Source organism: Mesoplodon mirus (genome assembly GCF_964341445.2).
Source record: "Mesoplodon mirus genome assembly, chromosome: 19".
Lineage (NCBI taxonomy): Eukaryota > Metazoa > Chordata > Mammalia > Artiodactyla > Ziphiidae > Mesoplodon > Mesoplodon mirus.
The window spans coordinates 12,207,065-12,232,695 of record NC_138995.1 but is presented as its reverse complement, the minus strand read 5'-3'; the positions used below and the strand labels follow the sequence as shown (position 1 = coordinate 12,232,695).

General features: G+C 38.8%; 1 long non-coding RNA gene across 3 annotated transcripts in view; it reads left to right on the top strand.

Moving 5' to 3' along the window:
• The window catches only part of LOC309795600, a 97,053-nt gene that overhangs the window by 68,440 nt on the left and 2,982 nt on the right, over positions 1–25,631 (top strand). For all 3 annotated transcript variants that reach the window (XR_014292282.1, XR_014292283.1, XR_014292284.1), the window contains 3 exons: positions 1,515–1,680; positions 17,037–17,121; positions 24,857–25,075. This is a non-coding gene — a long non-coding RNA (uncharacterized lncRNA). The remainder of the gene's footprint in view (positions 1–1,514; positions 1,681–17,036; positions 17,122–24,856; positions 25,076–25,631) is intronic.

Here is a 25,631-nt window from a genome sequence, read left to right as displayed (position 1 = left end):
AGTGGCTTCTCTTGTTGTGGAGCATGGGCTCTAGGCGCACAGGCTTCAGTAGTTGTGGCACGCGGGCTTAGTTGCTCTGCGGCATGTGGGATCTTCCCGGACCAGGTATTGAATCCATGTGCCCTGCATAACCACTGCGCCACCAGGGAAGCCCCCATTAACATATTTTAATGCTCTACCTTTAGTCAATAGGTTTTCCTTAAGGTTGACTCAAATCCTTCTTGCTGGAATAGAAAACAATTGTCACTGGTCATAGATTCGAGAAGTGCCATCCAGCATATATATCTGTGACTATATATATGATGTATACATTTTAGGCTGATTAATCCTCCTTTTTTCAGCCCTCCATTACCACTTCAGAAACTCGTGTTAATCTTTCTTATAAATAACATCTTGCGCTTAACACCATGTCTTTCTTTAAGTTATCCGCATATCACACCCGTTGTTGGGCTGTGAATTGGAAGAGAGTCTGAGTCATGAAGTCATTCTGAGCTTGTATTTCTCAGAACTCCCCAGGTTTTAACATTCTTTGTGTCTAAAGCCATTTCCCCTTGTCTTATGTTATATTTGTACAGCTTTTTTTCTTCCTAAAGAGATTACATCCACATCTGTTTCTATTAAACACCATTCTGCTTATCTTTCCTTTTCTCCAAATTGTCAAGGGCGCTTCTTTCTTCTTAATTCTGTGTCCTAGCCCCATCTCTGTGGAGATGTATCTAATACCTGCACTGAGGAAATATGTTATTAAAATGTAAATAGATTGTCAACATCCCAAACACATTAGAATCATCCAAATTTGGCTATTTATTTGTTGGGTTCATGTTTCTATTTCTTAAAAAAATTACTTAAAAATAAATGACAACAACTTTAATTAAATGTGGTTATTACATGGTAGGGGGCGGGCAAGACATTTGGAAGTTAATGTATAGTTGTTATTATGGAATAGTTATCTGAACAATAAGATTAAAAATTTACTTTATATTCCTTTCCTTACATTTTAAGGAAAAGAGCCTTTCGTATTTGTTTGAGAATAAAAATGTTTTAAATTTTCACACCTGAGCGTTTTGTCCTTTTTCATTGCTTTAAAGGACTCTGAATCCCGTTTTGACACATGCAGAATAGAAGTGTGTCTCCTCTCCCCACTCCACTCTTGTGATGCATGTCTTCTATTAATAGGGATAAAATTCTGGAATTGAGAACTTGAGACTTGGCTCAAATTGCTTCAGAAATATGGCTGGTGAAACTCCAGTACTTAGTTTATATGACAATTTCCAAGGTAGCACAAAATTAATCAAGTGATATGACTCAAAGCACTGTGAGTGTTAATTAATGGATGGTCTACAAAAATAATTTGGGGATAAAAAGGCTATACAATGGAAAAGTATTAGCATAGTGATGACTGCTATACCAATAAAAGTCGTATAGGAACGATTTTTATAGCCATCTTTTGCTCTTTCCAGTGCTTTCATTCTCCTTATCTAAGAGCTCATGTCATACTGTACTTGAATCTCCAGTTATCCAGGACTTGGCTTCCTCTGCTTTTGGAACCTGTGAAGAAGCTGAGTAGTGACTCTAGAAGGGGCTGGTTGGAACCGGGGCTGAGGAGGAGGACGCTGGCAAGCTGCCACTCACGAGAAGATGCACGGAGTCTTGCAGATTAGAAACAGACTACAGCAGGAGGTAAAAATGTGAAATAATTTACATATATATGTGTGTGTGCATGCACACAATCACACAGACAGACAGACACACATACAAAACCAGTGAATAAAGCAGAGTATTCCCTGAAGAAAATGAGAAATAGAACATCCCAGAAGTCAACAAAGACACAATTTGTTCACTCATTTGCTCTCTCATTCCTTCATTCTTTCAATATTTATGTAACCCCTACTCAACACTCTGCACTGAAGAAGACATTATGGGAACAAAATGACCAAATATCTTTAAGAAACTAGAATTAATTGGAGGTACTAATTCCATATGTATAAGATTAAATCATAATAAAAAGAAGCCAAGGGTTTAATGTCTTTAAAATGCTGCAGGATATTACTGGGTCCATGGGAAAAGGTCACTCATTTCTGAAGGAGTTTTTCTTTGTGGATTAGCTTGTCTATAAAATGAAAAAAGGCAAACACACAAAATGAGACCATGGGTGATTGTTCCTCTTAGGACCACGTCTAGTAACATTCCCAGAATTGAATCTCCTGGGATCAATCACTAGAGACATAGGCGCAGGCAGTGAAATAATGGAGTAATTTGTATATTAACTTCCTTCCAGCTACCAGAGAAATGCAGCAAGCCAGTCTGTGTTTGATATGTAAAATAAATGATTGAGAATAGTAAAAGGGAAATGAAGCATTACATGGATTTCACTAGCTCACAGAAATTGAACTTCTCAGTTCCTGTTTACCTGCTGTATCAGTTTGTTTCTCCAAACTTGCTGTATCTTTGTAGATTGTTTAAAAGGTTAGCTGCCATGACCCCGATATGACAAAGAGACACACAAGGATGTGGATGCCAGCAGTGCATGAATGCATATAACAGGAAAATATTTAAGCTTTAAAGGTGGAAACACCAAGACAGTGTATTAGAGTAAAATGTTTCCACTAGTTCAACTGAGGGAGAGTTTGACAGCTTTTTTTCTCAGACTAATGAGAGGAAGGATGTTTTCTTTATGTGGACGGGGTGGTTATAAATGAATATAATGTTTCCCCCAAATGAGCATCATTTTGAGCATCGTGTATTCCATTCACACCAGGGGCACTGATTTATAATTACCTTAATGGAGCCTGGAATTGAGACAAATGGATGTTCACATCCCATTTTCTTCTTAGGACGTGAATACATTGGGCACATACCACCAACAACTACTGTACAGGGTACAAGTGAGGTTTGCTTATTTCAGCTTGCTTGTAATGGATGTGCATTTCTAGGCCACTGAGTCTAGCACAGCAGTGTTCATGGCAAACAGTGTATAAAGGGGGATTTAAATACAGGACGGCTGGCATAACTGGATGGACTCTGCCTTGGTCTGCTTGGGTGGATAACTGTAAATGAAGCCTGGGCATCTCCAGGTAGCGTCCTGACTAATGAAAAATGCACTTGTGTTTGGATTCACTGATATCCAGGTACATTAAACCAAACATATACTGAACTGGCACACAGAAAAACACATCTCTTATGAACAGCAAGAGAAGGAGTGACTAAAATGTCTCCTTTAGTTCTGAATTCTGTTTCCAATTTTATTGTGAGGGAGTCTGTTAGCAAAAAGATAAGATTTAAGATTGAGATCTTCCAAGTAACGTTAAGTACCTATCTATTAGAGCGTATCATCTGCGAGATGCTGTTAGCGGTTTGACTAAGTTGTAGGAGCATATACTTTACTTATCTTTCTGGGTTGGTTACATGCAGCCATGGTGGTATTTGGATTGTTGACACATGATTTGTAAGAGGATTTAGTTTTCATTAAACTGCAACATGAGTACTGAAATGGAAATCTAATCTTAAAACTAGTACAGGACAATTTGCAAAAACATCTTAAAACATGAGTGTGGGGAATCTTGAAACGTTAGGAAGAATACTTTTCCTGGTATCAGGAAAAAACACTGCAAGAAAAGCAGGGTCATTAGTAGCTGATTTGCTGAGCCAAATCAGGCTTCGTGACATGTTTATGGTGATCCAAAGAGTGTTATTTGCTAAGGGTGCAAATCCTATCTTTGTATTGAACTCTGAAGCGAGTGCTGGAATATAAAATAGATATCTTATTCTTTAGTCCTGGAAGGAAAATTCGGTATTTTTAGGTATTATTGATTCTAGCCTCTATACTGAGTTTATAAAGAAATCAAGGACCTGAGAGGCTGCAGCCTGTTGTTGCAGGGTCACTCAGGGCAAGTTGGTTCTTAAGGTACTTAGAAACCAGTTAGGTACACACACATACATGTGTACACACGCACATGAATATATGCATATACATATGTGTGTATACACATGTATGCACGTGTGTATGTGTGTGTGTGTGTGTATGTAGTGCTTTGAATGAAGTAAAAAAGCCCTGGAGTCATGGCTTCAAAGGCAGTCTCTGTGTTTTAGCCCACAGACATTGTGCAATCTTGGGCAAGCTCGCTTGCCTCGGGATATCATCTGGTTGTGAGGAACCTGAACTCAGTCTCTGATATCTTCTCTGCTAACAGTGTAGGGCCACTGGACTTTGTCCATGGGCATCTTCCACATCCGTGTGTACACTCACTCCTTGGAGACCTCAAGGCTTTCCAACACCACATGTAAACTGACAATTCCCAACTTCTGCCCCCAATTCTAGCTGTCTTCTTGACGTTTCTACTTGGATGGCAAATAGACATCTTAACCTTTCGGTCAGAAACTGAATGCATCCTCCACAAACAAACAAACAAATACCTAGTCCCCCAAACCTGCTCTTTCAACAGGCTTCTCATTTTAGCAAATGGAAATCCCATCCTTCCAGTTTCAGTGCTGTAAACCTTGCTGCCCTGCTTGTCTCCTCTCCTTCACAGCACACATGCAATCCATTAGCAACCCAATTAGCTCTATTTTTCCAACTACATCAAGAATCTGACCCCTTCTCAGTACCTCTTCCATTAACACCTCAGTCTGAGCACCCTCATCTCTTTCCAGAATTACTCCCACAGGCTCCTGATTTTTCTCCCTCCTTCCTTGCTTACCAGCCACCTAGTATCTATTCTGATCATAGCATACAGATGCGTTTAAAACACAGCTGGGTATGAGGGGCTGTTGCCTCTTCTGACTGCAAATCCTAGAACTTTTGGACTCTCTCTATTCCCTTTTTTTCCTGCTTACAAATGTAAATTCTTTTCTGAGCTAATCTCTTAAAGCACTTTGTCAAATGCATCCAATAATAACCAACTCATGCTTTTAACATTCTGTTTTCCAATTACTTTCTGTAGAGCTACAATATGATGAGGTACATGAATTGTCTCAAAAATTGTCAGACATGATTGTCTACCAAATAATTTGCTATTTCATAATATGGCTTGCCATCTTTCCAGTTTGTAATATAATTTTCCTTACTGCTTATTCTCTAAACCAAGGCTCTACTAAGATTTAGATTTTAAGGATTTTAGTGGTGACCCCTGAAGAACCAGATGAAAAGCTAAGCAATCCCCAAATTCCAATGGCCTAAAAGAGCAAGCAGTTATTTTTCATTCATACAAACTCCCACTGCAAGTTTGGGATGCTCCAGAGCGACTGGCCTCCATGTCACGGCTCAGCCTGGCACCTTCACAAGCCCTGTAGGGAGCAAAAACTGTGTTGGAAAGATGAGCTTCAGAAGTTAAGTTCTTCCACCAGGAAGTTACACATACAAGCTCCCAAACCAAACCCAGATAGCTGGTTCTAACTTCTAAGGCTTGGAGAATAAGGTATCAGAGAATGCCTGCCTCAGAAATCAACTGTTTTCACTTTATTTTGATAATCACAAACGAGTGTAAAGCCATATGAATTGACTTTTTATCTTCCTGCCTAATATCAAAGTGATTTTCTTGAAAAAAAATTTTTTTTGGCCTCATTTCTGGGTCTGAGACTCTAAAGACAGAATAGCCATCATGCTATGAACAGGTAAGGTTTTCAGTAAAACTTCAATAATCCTCTTAGAGGTAAAATGTGCTAGGTTATTATGGTTTGAACTCTACTCTAAGGTAATTCATGCCAATTGTTAGCAGAACCTAAAAGTAAAGGTACTGTCGGCCCCTCACCCGAACCCCTAGGCTGTTACTGCTGCAGTGTCTTTCTCTGTTCTTACCTTTGTTTTGCTTTTTTGAAACAAAACAGCATCTATTTTTAGCTGCCAACTACCTCACCTCTCTTATCTTCTTAATGTCCTGCTGTCCTTTTGTTATTCCAACAAGACTAACTATGGTTTCTATAAGAACTTTAGTTACACTTGATACCATAAAGCAGCCATGTCCTTCTCAATGTATGTATTTATACATAGTTGATCTAGCATTATCTGCAAACAAGTTATTTTGCCGTTAGTGAAATGTTTAAATCCAGGTGTTAGTCAAGGGAACTCTTTTTGCCAGGAAAAGAGGAACTGGCCAGAGCAACCAACCCCTTTAAAAATCTCTGTATTCCATTTGATTTTATTCCTACTTGTATTGGGTTGGCCAAAAAGTTCATTCAGATTTTTCTGAAACTCTTACGGAAAAACCCGAACGAACTTTTTGGCCAACCCAACACATTTGCAGTACAGAGGAGGAAAAATCAACACAAATGAAAGTGACTTGGTTTTGGACTTGTTCTCAATTCTATGAAAATAATGGATTTCTCCTATATTTACATATTATTTATGTGTAGTGGTACAGAGTTCACAAGTTGTTTCATATTTGCTCTCATTTGCATCTCACACAGAAAATAGGTAATGTATACATGATTCCTACTTTACAAACAAATAAACAGACCCCCCCCCAAAAAAATCCAGACATGGTAACATTGACAAAGCTGGAATTAAAAACTGTGTTATCTGGTTTTCTTTTGTGCTATTTCCCCAAGCAATTTCCTAGATAATACAAAGTGAAGAGCATTATCTTTTTTTTTATCATGACCTGGTATTTATTTTGTCTCATTAAATATATAGCTGTATTTGAGGCTAAGTGGTGCCCTTGGTTCCCCGCATGTCTGTAGCTACTTGAGGTTCCTTTTGTGTCCCTGCCCATGGGGTACCCCACATGGATTCATCTGTGGACTCTTCAAATATACTCCCAACATTAAAGAGGAGGGATTCTTTGTACAAGTAACTCTTCATGAATTGGTAAATTTTCCATTATTCTCAAATGGTGGGAAATGCTTTAGCACCTTGGATAGTGAGTGTTCTTGTGGTTTCAGGATTTTACTCATCTGACTTCCTACAAAGCTGAAGCATCAACGTCGTTCTTACCTTTCTCTTTTGCTGATCATACTCGCAGATTTCTTTTTTTTTGCCTTTTCCAGACTGTTTATATATATATATATATATATTTTTTTTTTTTAACTGGGAGAAAAGAATGTTATCTTTTTTTTTTACAGCAGGTTCTTATTAGTCATCAGTTTTATACACATCAGTGTATACATGTCAATCCCAATCACCCAATTCATCACACCCCCCCCCCCCGCAGCTTCACCCCTTGGTGTCCATACGTTTGTTCTCTACATCTGTGTCTCAATTTCTGCCCTGCAAACCGGTTCATCTGTACCATTTTTCTAGGTTCCAAATATATGTGTTAATGTACGATATTTGTTTTTCTCTTTCTGGCTTACTTCACTCTGTATGACAGTCTCTAGGTGCATCCATGTCTCTACAAATGACCAAATTTCGTTCCTTTTTATGGCTGAGTAATATTCCATTGTATATATGTACCACATCTTCTGTATCCATTCGTCTGTCAATGGGCATTTAGGTTGCTTCCATGTCCTGCCTATTGTAAATAGTGCTGCAATGAACATTGGGGTGCATGTGTCTTTTTGAATTATGGTTTTCTCTGGGTATATGCCCAGTAGTGGGATTGCTGGATCATATGGTAATTCTATTTTTAGTTTTTTTTTTGCGGTACTCAGGCCTCTCACTGTTGTGGCCTCTCCCGTTGCGGAGCACAGGCTCCGGTCTCACAGGCTCAGCGGCCATGGCTCATGGGCCCAGCTGCTCCGCGGCATGTGGGGTCCTCCCGGACTGGGGCACGAACCTGTGTCCCCTGCAGTGGCAGGCAGACTCTCAACCACTGTGCCACCAGGGAAGCCCCTATTTTTAGTTTTTTAAGGAACCTCCATACTGTTCTCCATAGTGGTTGTATCAATTTATATTCCCACCAACAGTGCAGGAGGGTTCCTTTTTGACCACACCCTTTCCAGCATTTATTCTTTCTAGATTTCTTGATAATGGCCATTCTGACCGGGGTGAGGTGCTAACCTCATTGTAGTTTTGATTTGCATTTCTCTAATAATTAGTGATGTTGAGCAGCTTTTCATGTGCTTCTTGACCATCTGTATGTCTTCTTTGGAGAAATGTCTATTTAGGTCTTCTGCCCATTTTTGGATTGGGTTGTTTGTTTTTTTAATATCGAGCTGCATGAGCTGCTTATATATTTTGGAGATTAATCCTTTGCTGTTGATTCGTTTGCAAATATTTTCTCCCATTCTGAGGGTTGTCTTTTCGTCTTGTTTATGGTTTCCTTTGCTGAGCAAAAGCTTTTAAGTTTCATTAGATTCCATCTGTTTATTTTTGTTTTTATTTTCATTACTCTATGAGGTGGATCAAAAACGATCTTGCTGTGATTTATGTCAGAGAGTGTTCTTCCTATGTTTTCCTCTAAGAGTTTTATAGTGTCCAGTCTTACATTTAGGTCTCTAATCCATTTTGAGTTTATTTTTGTGTATGGTGTTAGGGAGTGTTCTAATTTCATTCTTTTACATGTAGCTGTCCAGTTTTCCCAGCACCACTTATTGAAGAGACTGTCTTTTCTCCATTGTATATCTTTGCCTCCTTTGTCATAGATTAGTTGACCATAGATGCGTGGGTTTATCTCTGGGCTTTCTATCTTGTTCCATTGATCTATGTTTATGTTTTTGTGCCAGTACCATATTGTCTTGATTACTGTAGCTTTGTAGTATAGTCTGAAGTCAGGGAGTCTGATTCCTCCAGCTCCGTTTTTTTTCCTCAAGACTGCTTTGGCTATTCGGGGTCTTTTGTGTCTCCATACAAATTTTAAGATTTTTTTGTTCTAGTTCTGTAAAAAATGCCACTGGTAATTTGATAGGGATTGCATTGAATCTGTAGATTGCTTTGGAGAGTATAGTCATTTTCACAATATTGACTCTTCCAATCCAAGAACATGGTATATCTCTCCATCTGTTGGTATCATCTTTAATTTCTTTCATCAGTGTCTTATAGTTTTCTGCATACAGGTCTTTTGTCTCCCTAGGTAGGTTTATTCCTAGGTATTTTATTCTTTTTGTTGCAATGGTAAATGGGAGTGTTTCCTTAATTTCTCTTTCAGATATTTCATCATTAGTGTATAGGAATGCAAGAGATTTCTGTGCATTAATTTTGTATCCTGCAACTTTACCTAATTCATTGATTATCTCTAGTAGTTTTCTGGTGGCATCTTTAGGATTCTTTATATATAGTATCATGTCATATGCAAACAGTGACAGTTTTACTTCTTCTTTTCCAATTTGTATTCCTTTTATTTCTTTTTCTTCTCTGATTGCTGAGGCTAGGACTTCCAAAACTATGTTGAATAATAGTGCTGAGAGTGGACATCCTTGTCTTGTTCCTGATCTTAGTGGAAATGCTTTCAGTTTTTCACCATTGAGAATGATGTTTGCTGTGGGTTTGTCATATATGGCCTTATTATGTTGAGGTAGGTTCCCTCTATGCCCACTTTCTGGAGAGTTTTTATCATAAATGGGTGTTGAATTTTGTCAAAAGCTTTTTCTGCATCTATTGAGATGAGGTTTTTCTTTTTCAATTTGTTAATATGGTGTATCACATTGATTGATTTGTGTATATTGAAGAATCCTTGCTTCCTGGGATAAATCCCACTTGATCATGGTGTATGATCCTTTCAAAGTGTTGTTGGATTCTGTTTGCTAGTATTTTGTTGAGGAGTTTTGCATCTATATTCATCAGTGATATTGGTCTGTAATTTTCTTTTTTTGTAGTATCTTTGTCTGGTTTTGGTATCAGGGTGATGGTGGCCTCATAGAATGAGTTTGGGAGTGCTCCTCCGCAATTTTTTGGAAGAGTTTGAGAAGAATGGGTGTTAGCTCTTCTCTAAATGTTTGATAGAATTCACCTGTGAAGCCATCTGGTCCTGGACTTTTGTATGTTGGAAGATTTTAAATCACAGTTTCAACTTCATTACTTGTGATTGGTCTGTTCATATTTTCTATTTCTTCCTGGTTCAGTCTTGGAAGGTTATACCTTTCTAAGAATTTGTCCATTTCTTCCAGGTTGTCCATTTTAGTGGCATAGAGTTGCTTGTAGTAGTCTCTTAGGATGCTTTGTATTTCTGTGGTGTCTGTTGTAATTTCTTCTTTTTCATTTCCAATTTTATCGATTTGAGTCCTCTCCCTCTTTTTCTTGATGAGTCTGGGCTAATGGTTTATCGATTTTGTTTATCTTCTTAAAGAACCAGCTTTTAGTTTTATTGATCTTTGCTATTGTTTTCTTTGTTTCTATGTCATTTATTTCTGCTCTGATCTTTATGATTTCTTTCCTTCTGCTAACTTTGGGTTTTGTTTGTTCTTCTTTCTCTAGTCCCTATAGGTGTAAGGTTAGATTATTTATTTGAGATTTTTCTTGTTTTTTGAGGTAGGCTTATATAGCTATAAACTTCCCTCTTAGAACTGCTTTTGCTGCATCCCATAGGTTTTGGATTGTCGTGTTTTCATTGTCATTTGTCTCTAGGTATTTCTTGATTTCCTCTTTGATTTCTTCAGTGAACTCTTGGTTATTTAGTAACGTAGTGTTTAGCCTCCATGTGTTTGTGTTTTTTACGTTTTTTCCCCTATAATTCATTTCTAATCTCATAGTGTTGTGGTCAGAAAAGTTGCCTGATATGGTTTCAATTTTCTTAAATTTACTGAGGCTTGATTTGTGACCCAAGATGTGATCTATCCTGGAAAATGTTCTGTGCACAGTTGAGAAGGAAGTGTGATCTGCTGTTTATGGGTGGAATGTCCTATAAATATCAATTAAATCTATCTGGTCTGTTGTGTCATTTAAAGCTTCTGTTTCCTTATTTATTTTCATTTTGGATGATCTGTCCATTGGTGTAAGTGAGGTGTTAAAGTCCCCCACTATTATTGTGTTACTGTCAATTTCCTCTTTTACAGCTGTTAGCAGTTGCCTTAGGTATTGAAGTGCTCCTATGTTGGGTGCATATATATTTATAATTGTTATATCTTCTTATTGGATTGATCCCTTGATCATTATGTAGTGTCCTTCCTTGCCTCTTGTAACATTCTTTATTTTAAAGTCTATTTTATCTGATGAATATTGCTACTCCAGCTTTCTTTTGATTTCCATTTGCATGGAATATCTTTTTCCATCCCCTCACTTTCAGTCTGAATGTGTCCCTAGGTCTGAAGTGGGTCTCTTGTGGACAGCATATATATTGGTCTTGTGTTTGTATCCATTTAGCAAGCCTGTGTCTTTTGATTGGAGCATTTAATCCATTCACGTTAAAGGTAATTATCAATATGTATGTTCCTATGACTATATTCGTAATTGTTTTGGGTTTGTTTTTGTAGTTCCTTTTATTCTCTTGTGTTTCCCACTTAGAGAAGTTCCTTTAGCATTTGTTGTAGAGCTGGTTTGGTGGTGCTGAATTCTCTTCACTTTTGCTTGTCTCTAAAGCTTTTGATTTCTCCATCAAATGTGAATGAGATCCTTGCCACGTAGAGTAATCTTGGTTGTAGGTTCTTCCCTTTCATGACTTTAAGTATATCATGCCACTCCCTTCTGGCTTGTAAAGTTTCTGCTGAGAAATCAGCTGTTAACCTTATGGGAGTTCCCTTGTATGTTATTTGTCGGTTTTCTCTTGCTGCTTTCAATAATTTTTCTTTGTCTTTAATTTTTGCCAATTTGATTACTATGTGTCTTGGCATGTTTCTCCTTGGGTTTATCCTGTATGGGACTTGCTGTGCTTCCTGCACAGCAAGGGTGGCTATATCCTTTCTCATGTTAGGGAAGTTTTTGACTATAATCTCTTCATATATTTTCTCAGGTCCTTTCTCTCTCTCTTCTCCTTCTGGGACCCCTATAATGCGAATGTTGTTGCATTTAATGTTGTCCCAGAGGTCTCTTAGGCTGTCTTCATTTCTTTTCATTCCTTTTTCTTTATTCTGTTCTGCCACAGTGAATTCCACCATTCTGTCTTCCAGGTCATTTGTCCGTTCTTCTGCCTCAGTTATTCTGCTATTGATGCCTTCTAGTATAGTTTTCATTTCAGTTATTGTATTGTTCATCTCTGTTTTTTGTTCTTTAATTCTTCTAGACCTTTGTTAAACATTTCTTGCATCTTCTCAATCTTTGCGTCCATTCTTTTTCCAAGGTCCTGGATCATCTTCACTATCATTATTCTGAATTGTTTTTCAGGAAGGTTGCCTATATCCACTTCATTTAGATTTTTTTCTGGGGTTTTATCTTGTTCCTTCATCTGGTACGTAGCCCTCTGCCTTTTCATCTTGTCTATCTTTCTGTGAATGTGGATTTTGTTCCACAGGCTGCAGGATTGTAGTTCTTCTTGCTTCTGCTGTCTGTCCTCTGGTGGATGAGGCTATCTAAGAGGCCTGTGCAGGTTTCCTGATGGGAGGAACTGGTGGTGGGTAGAGCTGGGTGTTGCTCTGGTGGGCAGAGCTGATTAAAACTTTAATCCACTTGACTGCTGATGGGTGTGGCTGGGTTCCCTCCCTGTTGGTTGTTTGTCCTGAGGCGACCCAACACTGAAGCCACCTGGGCTCTTTGGTGGAGCTAATGGCAGACTCTGGGAAGGCTCACTCCAAGGAGTATTTCCCAGAACTTCTGCTGCCAGTGTCCCCGTCCCCATGGTGAGCCAGAGCCACCCCCGCCTCCACAGGAGACCTGCCAACACTAGCAGGTGGGTCTGGTTCAGTCTCCCCTGGGTTCACTGCTCCTTCCCCTGGGTCCTGATGCGCACACTACTTTGTGTGTGCCCTCCAAGAATGGAGTCTCTGTTTCCCTCAGTCCTGTCAAAGTCCTGCAGTCAAATCCCACTATCCTTCAAAGTCTGATTCTCTAGGAATTCCTCCTCCCATTGCCAGACCCCCAGGTTGGGAAGCCTGAGGTGGGGCTCAGAACCTTCACTCCAGTGGGTGGACTTCTGTGGTATAAGTATTCTCCAGTCTGTGAGTCACCCACCCAGCAGTTATGGGATTTGATTTTGCTGTGATTGCGCCCCTCCTACCGTTTCATTGTGGCTTCTCCTTTGTCTTTGGATGTGGGGTATCTTATTTGGTGAGTTCCAGTGTCTTCCTGTTGATGATTGTTCAGCAGCTAGTTGTGATTCTGGTGTTCTCACAAGAGGGAGTGAAAACACGTGCTTCTACTTAACCATCTTGGTTCAACAAACCATACCCGCAGTTTTAAAATTAATAATTTGACAGAACTGACCAAAAGCCACTACTTATTCACACTAGAAGAATCGAATTATTAATTTTTTTGTGAGGGAATTATTAATTTTTTTATTGCATCAAATAGAGGTAGGAGTCAGTACTCTAAGAAGGACAATCCTTGAAATTCAGGTTAATTTATTTTGAAACTTTTCCACCAGGTAATTCTGTACTCTTGGGCAATTTACTTTACCTTTCTGTATATATATTTCTTTATTAGATGCATGGAGGGATATACCACACAATACTTAATAATGCACAAGCAATATGTTCAATTTTATTTTCACTTCTATGGAAAAGGTGTCATATAATTTAAAGATAATCCTATGATTAATATCTTTTCTAAGGCAAGGTAAAAAGAAGCTTGTAGGTGATCCATTCTGCTTGTAATGGCCATTCTACGAGGTGTAAGAACAAAGCCAAACACTTCTGGTGTCAGTTTCCTTGTACCTGTGCTGGAGAATCTGCTCAAATGATAACATTTTCTGAAAAAAAACATCAATTAGGATTCAAGGTTAAATATGCCATTCATTAGAAAATTGGACCTCAAGGTTTAATTTTAAAACTTACTTAAAGGATATGTGCAAAATATATTAGTTCAGAATTAAAAAGATGTTGTTATGACTTCTACTCCCAGGAATGATGTAATAGACACAGCAGGCAAGTGTGCCCATTGCAAAAATAAATGCCTAATAAAATAAAAAATTGTTTTTGAAAATATCAGAGAGCTGTGGAGGCACAAGGATTAGATGAACCAAATTTCCAGGGAGGAGAGAAAGTATCAGAGGTGAGGTAGTGATCTCCAGGTTTTTTTTTTTTTTAATTTGGGGGAGGGGCATTTCCTGATTCTGGGTGTGAACTGGGAGCTTACACAGACAGAAATCCTATCTTGGGGGAGAGAACAAACAACAAAGATTTTCCTGGTCATGCAGGGCTGATATAACAATAACAATGTCAGGGATTTTTTCCATGGAAAATTTGCACTGATCCTTGTATATAATGGCAGCTTGGGGTCTTGGTCAAAATGTTTTGAGAGGTAGAACGAAACATCCTGCAGCCTTGAGGTACATAGGGAATAAAGATCCATCTGGGAGAAAACACAAAATTGGTCTTCCAGTAAGATTTTTGGGGGCAGATTTTGAAACTAGTAGAGGTAGGAGGTAGAGGGCTGGACTGGAAACTCTGAAGGCAGAGATGGGTCTCTCACAGAGCTTTCCAGGGCTGAGGAAACAGAGAACCTTCAGGCTAGCAAGTGATATTTATCAGTTTCATTGAGCATTTTGATTCCTAGAGAAAGGACTTCTATCATTATAATTCTACTTAAAGCATACCTTAAAATATTTGATTGCATGTGCATAGTGAGACTAATTTTACAGAGAACTTCCACATAGTTTATTTCTTTTGTTTGAGCCCTTCTAACCTTGTCTGACATGTAGTTCTGGGGTATTATGCTGATTCCGTACAGGAGGAGCCTGGGGTTCAGACAGTTTAAGAGGGAGGCTCAGTAATAAGAATGAGAGCTGGGCTAGAATGCAGGTGTTTTGACTGCTCATCCAGTGGCCATGCATTATAGACATCTAGGCAACTATTTTAACCAGTTACTCAGGAACTCTTAGCTGTACTTTATATATATAATTTTTTTTTTTTTTTTAGCTTTTGGCCGCACTGCGTGGTATGTGGGATCTTAGTTCCCCGACCAGGGATTGAACCTGTGCCCCCTGCAGTGGAAGCACAGAGTCTTAACCGCTGGACCACCAGGGAAGTCCCTCTTAGCTGCACTTTAAATTTCATTGTGCAAATGGACCATTTTTGAATAACTGGTATTTACAAAAGTTGATCCTTCACTGGCAGTTACAACAAACAAACTGTTCAGAGCCACTGGGATCAATATTATTCTCCCTTGGAGCTTGGATTAAATAAACTGGTATTGAAGATGAGAAGGTAAAAAGCATGGGGGCATGAATTTTGGTTTCAGGATACCAATTACAGCCAGAGTTTCACAGTGAATTATTTATATTTCTGTCATCTGAGGACTTCCAGAGGGCAATTGGGTTAATTCACATACTGTAATTCTCCAATTCTAATAAACTGTGGAGAGTTCTTAATTGGTAATTAGAAAATGATTATACCTTTTCGGTAAAAACCACATTTCTTTGACTATATTGATGTGATTATGCAATTACATTTCAAATCAGCTTGAATAATGTTCAACACAAGAATTCTAATTCTGGTCTGATCTGCCAGGTAGCTTCGGCATGGGCAGATATATGGGTGTCCTCAAGTGTGAGCACACTGTTCCTGGTTTTGAAGTGGTTTCTCAACTCGTTCTAGTGTTCTTTGCAACATGTGAGGTGGCAGCAGGGGTTTAATGTCACCGTTCAGTCTTAATTTTGTACATAATTCCTTTTTAATTATGACTTAAGTCTTTCATTTTTATGGAAACCAAGTGGCTCTATTTCAATATTATTTTCTTTTACTTAATAAGAACATACTGTAGTTAATCAAGAAATACCTCTAATGTACATTTACAATGATCAGACCAAGAAGGAGAATTTATTAATAATAATAATAATAATAACAATAATAAATTGGTTATTCCCAAATGTAGCAATCCACATAAATACAGCTCTGGAGAGTTGATAAAGAGTAGAGATTTGATGGAGTTCAAACAGTGGCACTTTTGAGAATCTAAGAGTATGAGAACCCAAATGGGGACATTGGGATAGGAAGTTTTAGTGCTGCCCAGGTTAAACTGGGATATGTGGTAACCCTAATCATGGTTATGTCTATGTATGTGTAATATATGGCTGTTGTGCTACATAGACCTACTTGTACCTAAATGAAAAAATCAACATATATGCATTTCTGTATATGCATTCACTTCAGTGGCTACTCTGTGCCAGGCACACTGGGAAATGGATATACTGAGTTCAATGAGACTCAGCCCCAGGGCTTGCAGAAACCGTATCTTGTGAACGTGGTAAATCCTGAGGGAGAGGTACAGATGACTGAGGTGGAGGAGTGTGTGTGTGCCGGGGGCAGATGCCGTCAATGGCTGTACTTCTCCAGCCAACTCCACTACATCCCTTCCTTAGTCTTTGATGCTGATGTTTCAAACTGGTATAAACACCTCACACTGGCGTTTGAATTAGTTTGTTTTTAACATTGTATGGGGCTATCAGGAAAATGCTTCTAGTTTTCAAAAGGGCGGGACTGGGCATGTATGATTCATTTAAAGCTGCACTGTCCATTACGGTAGCCACATGTGGCTATTTAATTTAAATTAGTGAAAATTAAATCAGATTAAGAGTTCAGATCCTCAGGTGTACTAGTCACATCTCAAGTGCTCAGTAGCTGAATGTGGCTAATGGACACCAAATTGAACAACACTACATAGAACGTTTTCATCATCTTAGAAGTTTCTCTAGGAGAGCACTGATTTAAATGAATCCCACACCTCTAAATGCACATAGTAATTTCCTTCCCCTTTAATATAAGCATGTTTAGACCATTGCACATTCTGCCAAAAGTCTGTGAAGTGCTTTCATTCACTCATTTACTCATACAGCACTTATTCATTAAGTACCTAATATGTGCCAGGCACAGGAATGAAGAAGATAGAAAAAGGACATGCATGTTATTCTCATTTAATTAAAACAATTTAGGTATTGTAGGTATTGAAAATGTCTTTCAATGATTAAGCCTTCTAACTGGGAAGCAAATTAATTTATGTTCAGCTTCCTAACATGGCACAGTTGGGAAGTAACAAATACAGCATAAAATATGGGCAAGGAAAGTAAAATAGGAAAGTATGGTGATCAGTGATCTCAGAGCACCTCTACCATTGCTTATTGATTTTCTTCTTTCATTTTCAGAAAAACTATTATTTAATAACTTCAAAACTCAAGAAGATGACTGAAGGTTATAAAAAAGTGTACCTGAGAGTAACTTTCAAATGAGGTAAGTAGGCAGACCCAGAAAATTCACAAGAACATTTGAGCAACATAGCAATTAATGGATTATAAGCCATACAAGATAACATCTGCAAAGACACAGCAAATTATGGTTTATGTAGGCTTTTAAAATTAGTGATAAAGAAATATAATCATGTACAATTACCCTTTCAGACTCTGATGTCAACTTTTACATTCAGTATACTAAAAAGGCAAAACAAAACCTGGCTGTATTTGAAGAGATAGTTAGTTTGATCCTGTGGTGAGAAGAGATTATGGTCCCAAAATAGCCTGCCGTCTGGAGGATTTACGTAGGATTTAAGGGCATTAGCGTGGAAAGCTAGGGTTAAACAGTAGAATGAGTTGCCTAGGGAAGGTTAATCTACTTCCTATTTCTCAAGGGCATTTTGCTGAGAATAAGAGTGGAATTGGAGTGAGGGTTGTTTGTAAGATGGCATGAGAAGGGAACAGGGTTTGATATGTCAGCCATTTCCCCCAATCTCCATGTGAGATCAATATACCTTTGATTTAAAAACCATCGCCATCTCTTCTCAAAGCCAAGTTATCTACAGTATTGATTTCCCAGGTATTGTCAGCTTGGTTTCCTGAGACCATGTCTTCTGTGAGTCACCTCAAGGTTTCTCCTTCTCTGCTGTTAATGGGGACTTCCATGCCACTAAATGCAATGATACTTCTTTAGTCTACACCTCCCTCCATCTTCAGGGTACACCTGCCACTTAAAGCAATTTCCTCACTTAAAGCAATCTCTCCTGCTGGCATCCATGGCACCACACCAGTTAGACAACATCCCATTTTATTCTAGCTCCACAGCTATCATCTTGATTGGAGACACCAACAACTTTGGGTTACTGCCTCCTCCCTGCTCCACCCAGTTGTCACTCTTGTTATAAATTATAAATTTATAATATAAATTTGTTCATAGCATTTTCCACTAAGAGCCTCTGGTGACTTGCCATTGCATTTAATTAATTAATTAATTAATTTTTGGCTGCGTGCGGGCTTTCTCTAGTTGCGACAAGGGGGGGCTACTCTTCGTTGCGGTGCACGGGCTTCTCATTGTGGTGACTTCTCATTGTGGAGCACGGGCTCTAGGCACCTGGGCTTCAGTAGTTGTGGCACGTGGGCTCAGTAGTTGTGGCTCACAGGCTCTAGAGTGCAGGCTCAGTAGTTGTGGCGCTGGGCTTAATTGCTCCGCTGCATGTGTTCCTTGAGTCCTGGCTGCCTTGGTAGCTCTCTGATATCTTCAACCTGAAGTTTTCTGTATTTTATTCATCTTTTAAAGATTTTCTTGGTGAGAGGTTCATTTTGCCACAGGCTGACCCATCATGGGAAGTGAAAGCCTCCCTCGTTTTTAACCCCCATCTCTAGTTCTTGCTATTTTTCACAAAGGGCAGACAGATCAAGAATTTTTCAGCTTGTGTGTTACAAGTATTCATTAGAGACTTCTAGACTGCTGTCTGTGCTCACCTTCTCATGGTTGAATGCTTTAGGAATGAAGAAGAATATTTACTGAGACAAATGCTTCTGTCAGCTTGACAATGCTCTTTTCAAACTGGGTGCCTCTCAAAGCAAGCTCTGCATGGTTCATTACCCATTTGCTGCCCTACCCTCATCTTTAAAGATTTGCTTTAGATGATGCTAGTCTGCAGAGGTTTCTGTTTTCTGGTATATACAAGTTTTAGTTGTTTTAGAAGTCTTAGAAAAGTTAAGAAACATGTTCTTCATAGTGAAGAATGCTTATTTTAATTTTGATTAGAATCTCTTATAAACATGCCCTGGAGGGATTTCTTTGGGTAAAATCTGGTTAGATGTTAAATCAGGCAGAAAGGCACACACACATACAAACTAATTCTAAAAGGTGAAATCAAATTTTAACAAATAATATTTTCACAGGGAATGATGTCAGCAAGATGGCAGAATAGGAGTCCCCTGTTTGTATCCCTACTCAGCAATAATAATTTGGCAGCCATCTTGGACAGAAGTGCCTTAGTGGGAGATTTGGGATCTAGGTAGGAGATTGTTAAATCCTACTGGAGCCCAAGACCAGTGAGGGCTGTTTTGAGAAGGCAGATCCATGCCCAGGCTGCTGAATTGCCAACTGTGGTCCCAGCTAGACCCAGAAACAGTTCCTTCCCCTGATATTATATCTCGTTTTGGCTGTGGTCCTGCCGCCAGCACCATTTGTTACAGAATCCAGCAGGAGTGATGCCTGCCTGTACCTCAGGTATAGACTAATGGAACAGAATCGACAGCTCAGCAATAAACCCACATGTACACAGTTAATTCATAATTGACAAGGGAGCCAAGAATACTCAGTGGAGGAAGGATAGTCTCTTCAATAAATGGTGTTGGGAAAACTGGACAGCTACATGTAAAAGAATGAAACTAGAACACTTCCTAACACCATACACAAAAATAAACTCCAAATGGATTAAAGACCTAAATGTAAGACCCGACACTATAAAACTCTTAGCGGGGGCTTCCCTGGTGGCGCAGTGGTTAAGAATCCACCTGCCAATGCAGGGGACACGGGTTCAAGCCCTGGTCTGGGAAGATCCCCCATGCCATGGAACAACTAAGCCCGTGTGCCACAACTACTGAGCCTGTGCTCTAGAGCCCACGAGCCACAATCACTGAGCCCACATGCCACAACTACTGAAGCCTACGTGCCTAGAGCCTGTGCTCTGCAACAAGAGAAGCCACCACAATGAGAAGCCCATGCACTGCAACAAAGAGTAGCCTCCACTCACCGCAACGAGAGAAAAGCCCACGTGCAACAATGAAGACCCAGCGCAGCCAAAAATAAAATAAATAAAAATTTTAAGAAAAGAAATACTTAAAAAAATAAATGAAAAACAAACTCTTAGAGGAAAACATAGGAAAAACACTCTTTGACATAAACCAGAGCAAGATCCTTTTTGACCCACCTCCTAGAGTAATGAAAATAAAAACAAAAATAAATAAATGGGACCTAATGAAACAAAAGCTATTGCACAGCAAAGGAAATCATAAACACGACGAAAAGACAACCCTCAGAATGGGAGAAAGTATTTGTAAATGAAACAATGGACAAAGGGTTAATCTCCAAAATATACAAACAGCTCATGGAGCTCAATATCAAAAAAACAAACAATTCAATTAAAAAATGGGCAGAAGACCTAAACAGACATTTCACCAAAGAAGACATACAGATGGCCAAGAGGCACATGAAAAGATGCTCAACACCACTAATTACTAGAGAAATGCAAATCAAAACTACAATGAGGTTATCACCTCATGCTGGTCAGAATGGCCATTATCAAAAAATCTAGAAAGAATAAATGCTGGAAAGGGTGTGGTGAAAAAGGAACCCTCCTGCACTGTTGGTGGGAATGTAAATTGATACAACCACTATGGAGGTTCCTTAAAAAACTAAAAATAGAATTACCATATGATCCAGCAATCCCACTACTGGACATATACCCAGAGAAATCCATAATTCAAAAAGACGCATGTACCCCAGTGTTCATTGCAGCACTATTTACAATAGCCAGGACATGGAAGCAACCTAAATGCCCATCGACAGACGAATGGATAAAGAAGATGTGGTACATATATACAATGGAATATTACTCAGCCATAAAAAGGAACAAAATTGGGTCATTTGTTGAGATGTGGATGGATCTAGGAACTGTCACACAGAGTGAGGTCAGAAAGAGAAAAACAAATATTGTATATTAACGCATATATGTGGAACCTAGAAAAATGGTACAGATGAACCGGTTTGCAGGGCAGAAATTGAGACACAGATTTAGAGAACAAATGTATGGACACCACGGGGGGAAAGAAGCAGGGGGTAGGGGTGGTGGTGAGATGAATTGGGTGATTGGGATCGACATGTATACACTGCTGTGTATAAAATGGATGACTAATAAGAACCTGCTGTATAAAAAATAAAATAAAATTCAAAAGTTCAAAAAAGAAATAAAAAAAAGAAAAAAAAAAAGAGACATGTACCACAGTGTTCACTGCAGCTCTATTTACAATAGCCAGGACACGGAAGCAACCTAAATGTCCATCCACAGATGAATGGATAGAGAAGATGTGGCACATATATACAATGTCATATTACTCAACCATAAAATAAAAACAAGATTGGGTTATTTGTGGTGAGGTGGATGGACCTAGAGTCTGTCATGCAGAGGTAAGTCAGAAAGAGAAAAACAAATACTGTATGCTAACACATATATATGGAATCTTAAAAAAAAAAATGGAACTGATGAACCTAGTGGCAGGGCAGGAATAAAGACATAGACATAGAGAATGGACTTGAGGACATGGAGGTGGAGGGTGAAGGGGACGCTGGGGTGAAGTGAGAGTAGCATCGACATATATACACTGCCAAATGTAAAATAGATAGCTAGTGGGAAGCAGCCGCATAGCACAGGGAGATCAGCTCGGTGCTTTGTGACCACCTAGAGGGGTGAGATAGGGAGTGTGGGTGGGAGGCTCAAGAGGGAGGGGATATGGGGATATATGTATGCATATGACTGATTCACTTTGTTGTACAACAGAAACTAACACAGCATTGTGAAGCAATTATACTCCAATAAAGATCTATTTAAAAAAAACCACTTTGAAGTAAATTATATTACATTTAAAAAAATAAATAAAACACAGGTTGGCTTTTTTAGTTTTCACTGAGGCTCAAATCAGGAATGTAGGAAATGTAATTTAATGCATAAATGTATCCCTTAATCTCTCATCTTTGATACTTGAGTTTAAATCTCAGAATCGAACTTCAGTTATTGAATGATAATCAGCCTTTTCTGGCTTTTCCTTACTGTCAACTTTTACTTTCTATTGACATTTTAATCTGTTGCTTTCCTGAAGGCCTTTTCAATAAGTGTGAGTATCCTTCATGGGCAAAATTGCCAGATTTAGAAAATAAAAATACAGTGTAGGTATATCTTATGCAATATTTGAGAGCTACTTATATTAAAAATCTATTTGTTGTTTATCTAAGATTCATACTTAATGGGGCATCCTGTATTTAGCTGGCAATCCTATTCTTAGGGCAAGAAAAAAATAAAGTTGAAATTGCATTTTTCATAAGTAGTCAGAAAACAAGGAGACAGATATTCTGGCTGAGAATTTGGTGTTTTCTATGTCCATGTTCTCGCTCACACTTTTGTGAGCTACTCTTCATAATAATCTGTACTAACCAGACTCTTTTAATTTGTGGAAGAATTTTGTCAGTGTGAGAATTTAAACATGTTCAATTTATAAGACTTCTTTTCTCTTTTTTTTTCCCAAATGAACAAATCAAAAATTTTTTCTAGACTGTTGCTCATACACTGCCACATTCCTTCTGTGTGGTCTGGACCAATCTATAGCTAACAAGTGACCAAATAGAGTCGCATGATAAGACAGACTTCTTTTCTTTATTTGAATACCCCAATTATAGGCCAAATCCAAAATTTTACATAGTATTTGGTATATATTTTATGAGGATTAAATACATCATTTATGTCAGACGTTACATTCCAACCTGAAGATTCAGATTTCCTGAATGGATATCTGCACAGGCCTTCTGACCAAGTCCAGAGATCAGTATTCATTAGGAAGAAGTTCAGTGGCATAGAAGAAAGGGCACTGAGAATTAGGATATTTATATCCTGATCTTGGCATTGCCCCTGGGAAAGTAGCATCAGTCTTGTGTCTCTGTTTCTTAATCTGTTAAACGAGGCAATTGGACTACATCTGCATTTCACAAAGTGCTCTAAGAACTGTCTTTGTAACAGTGCTTCTGGGGTCAGGAAAGTTGTTTAAAAAACTGAATACTCCATGGGGTATTCAAACTATAATATTAAAGTTTATATATATAATACCTAATATATGTAATATATCATAACATTAGATATTACATATGTTATATGATGCATATAAAATTTAATATTATAATATTAAAGTTTATATATAATATTTATTATATATTATATTAAATATATATTCTATTAATATTATAAAATTTATAAAAGTATACATTTTAGCAACCACGAAGCTCTGAGAAGTATGTGGGGTCAAAAGAACAACAAACCACAGACAATATAAAGTTTGCATTCTGCAAACTTTTTGACTACAAACCCTCTTCTGAGAAAGCTGTTAGCATCACATGGGCCACCTGGAGGATACTGGATTTGATGAGTATAATATCCTCTTCAGCTCCAACATGCTATGGATATCTTTAGAAAGATCTGGCTTTGGTGAAAGGCAATAATGGTTCATCTTTCAGGAGGCTGGGGTGTTTGGGCTCAAACTGTGCAAACAGTGAGGAGACCTGGAATATTCAGAGTACGCAGTGACGATAGGGAGGCTGGTGAGCCTCCTTTTTTTAAAAATTTTTAATTAAAAAAATTTTTTTTAAATTAATTTATTTTTGGCTGTGTTGGGTCTTTGTTGCTGCGCATGGGCTTTCTCTAGTTGCGTCCAGCGGGGGCTACTCTTCGTTGCGGTGCGCAGGCTTCTCATTGTGGTAGCTTCTCTTGTTGTGGAGCACGGGCTCTAGGCGCGCGGGCTTCAGTCGTTGTGGCTCATGGTCCTTTTGTTTTATTTATAGACAACATCGACACTATCGCCAGCATCTTCTTTGGCTGTTAGGAAGGCTGCATTTATTGAGGTGTAATCTGCCCTTTCCAATTTTATTTTGATTCTTTAATTTGACGAGGGTGTTGTAATGGGAAGTTTTGTGTTAAAACAGAGAGAGAACCCAATTTAAGTTTTCTGAAGGAGTAGTGGCTCCCTTTTTTCACCTCTCAACTCCTGGTCTGTTTTCCTTTGAGTGCTCTCTTAATGCCCCGCCGGGGCCTCAGAAATTAAAATGTCACTTTTATTCCTATTATTCTGATTTTCTAATTTGGGATATTTTCTCAATTCATATTTATGTCACATATGAGTTTAAAAAACTGAGCTCTTTATTTTATGGTCAGAATCTTAAGTCTTCTGGCTTTTGGCAGAAAATCATCAGCTTTTTAAGTTACGCATGTGGCTTCTGAGAAATGGGGCTGCTGTGATTGATGTCTCTGCCGCAAAATACCTAGTCTGTTTAGAACATGGTAGAGAGATGAGGAAGCATGCGTGTCCACATTGTCTTATGAGCTGAATTAGATCTCCTAAAATTCACATGTTGAAGTCTTAACCGTACCTAAGAATGTGACTGTATTTGGAGATGGGGTTTTAAAAGAGGCAATTAAGTTAAAATGAGGTCATTAGGGTGGGTCCTAACCCAATATAAGAAGCAGAAATTAGGACACAGGCACATATAGAGGGAAGAGCACGTGAGGACACAGGGAGAAGGTGGCCATCTACAAGCCAAGGAGAGGGGCCTCAGAAGAAATCAACCCTGCTGACACCTCGATCTCAGACTTCCAGCCTCCAGAACTGTGAGAAAAACTGCTTTGTTGAAGCCACCAAGCCTGTGGTATTTGTTAATGCAGCCTGAGCAGGCTAAAACACATAGGTATCCCTGGAAGCAGACTCTCACCACTTCCCATACACAGGTGAGATTGTTGCCTGGAAAATGTAATACTTTTGGTCAGACAAATGTTCAACTGGTTTCTCAACTCCTATACTGATGTAATAATATTGGCAATATCTTTAGTATGTTTCCTAGAGGGATGATCAGTGAATAAGTAACTTGATAAAGAAATAGTATCCAAATAAACGGGTGTTTCTTTTCACAGATGCCTTCCACTGCCCATGGGAACAGTTCTTCTCATCCCTTTTCTGACAAAGGAATATCATAAAGACAAAATTGAAAAATACTTCCCCATGTGAAGGAGCTTTGGTTCAGCTGCAGAGCTAAACTCACGTCTGCACTAAATTGGAATTGGCTGTGAATGATTACAAATGAAAATCTGTTGTTGCTGAAGGTTCTTATTTGCAACAAAAGACAAGAGCAGGTATTTCGTAGTGTCACTGTGTTCTAGTATGTGGTCTTTATACCCGGACTCCTGATTGCTTTCCTGTGCCTCATTAAATTTATTACTTTTCTGGACCCTGTACAAGAAAAATTGCTTTAAAAAATGATAAGCTCTGGGCAGTATGACAAACTCCTGTATACACTTTTACCTTTTCTTCTGAACTCATTGAATTTGTGCATTAAAAAATTACCATTAGGGCTTCCCTGGTGGCGCAGTGGTTGAGAGTCCGCCTGCCGATGCAGGGGACACGGGTTCGTGCCCCGATCCCGGAAGATCCCACATGCCGCGGAGCGGCTGGGCCCGCGAGCCATGGCCGCGGAGCCTGTGTGTCCGGAGCCTGTGCTCCGCAACGGGAGAGGCCACAGCAGTGAGAGGCCCGCGTACAGCAAAAAAAAAAAAAAAAAAAAAAAAAAATTACCATTATTTGTTAAAAATTATATTAAAAATGACCATTCTCCTCCCTTTTGCCTAAACATATTTAGTCTCTTATTTGAATTACCTTTATATCTTTGTTTCAGAATTTAACTTGAACTTA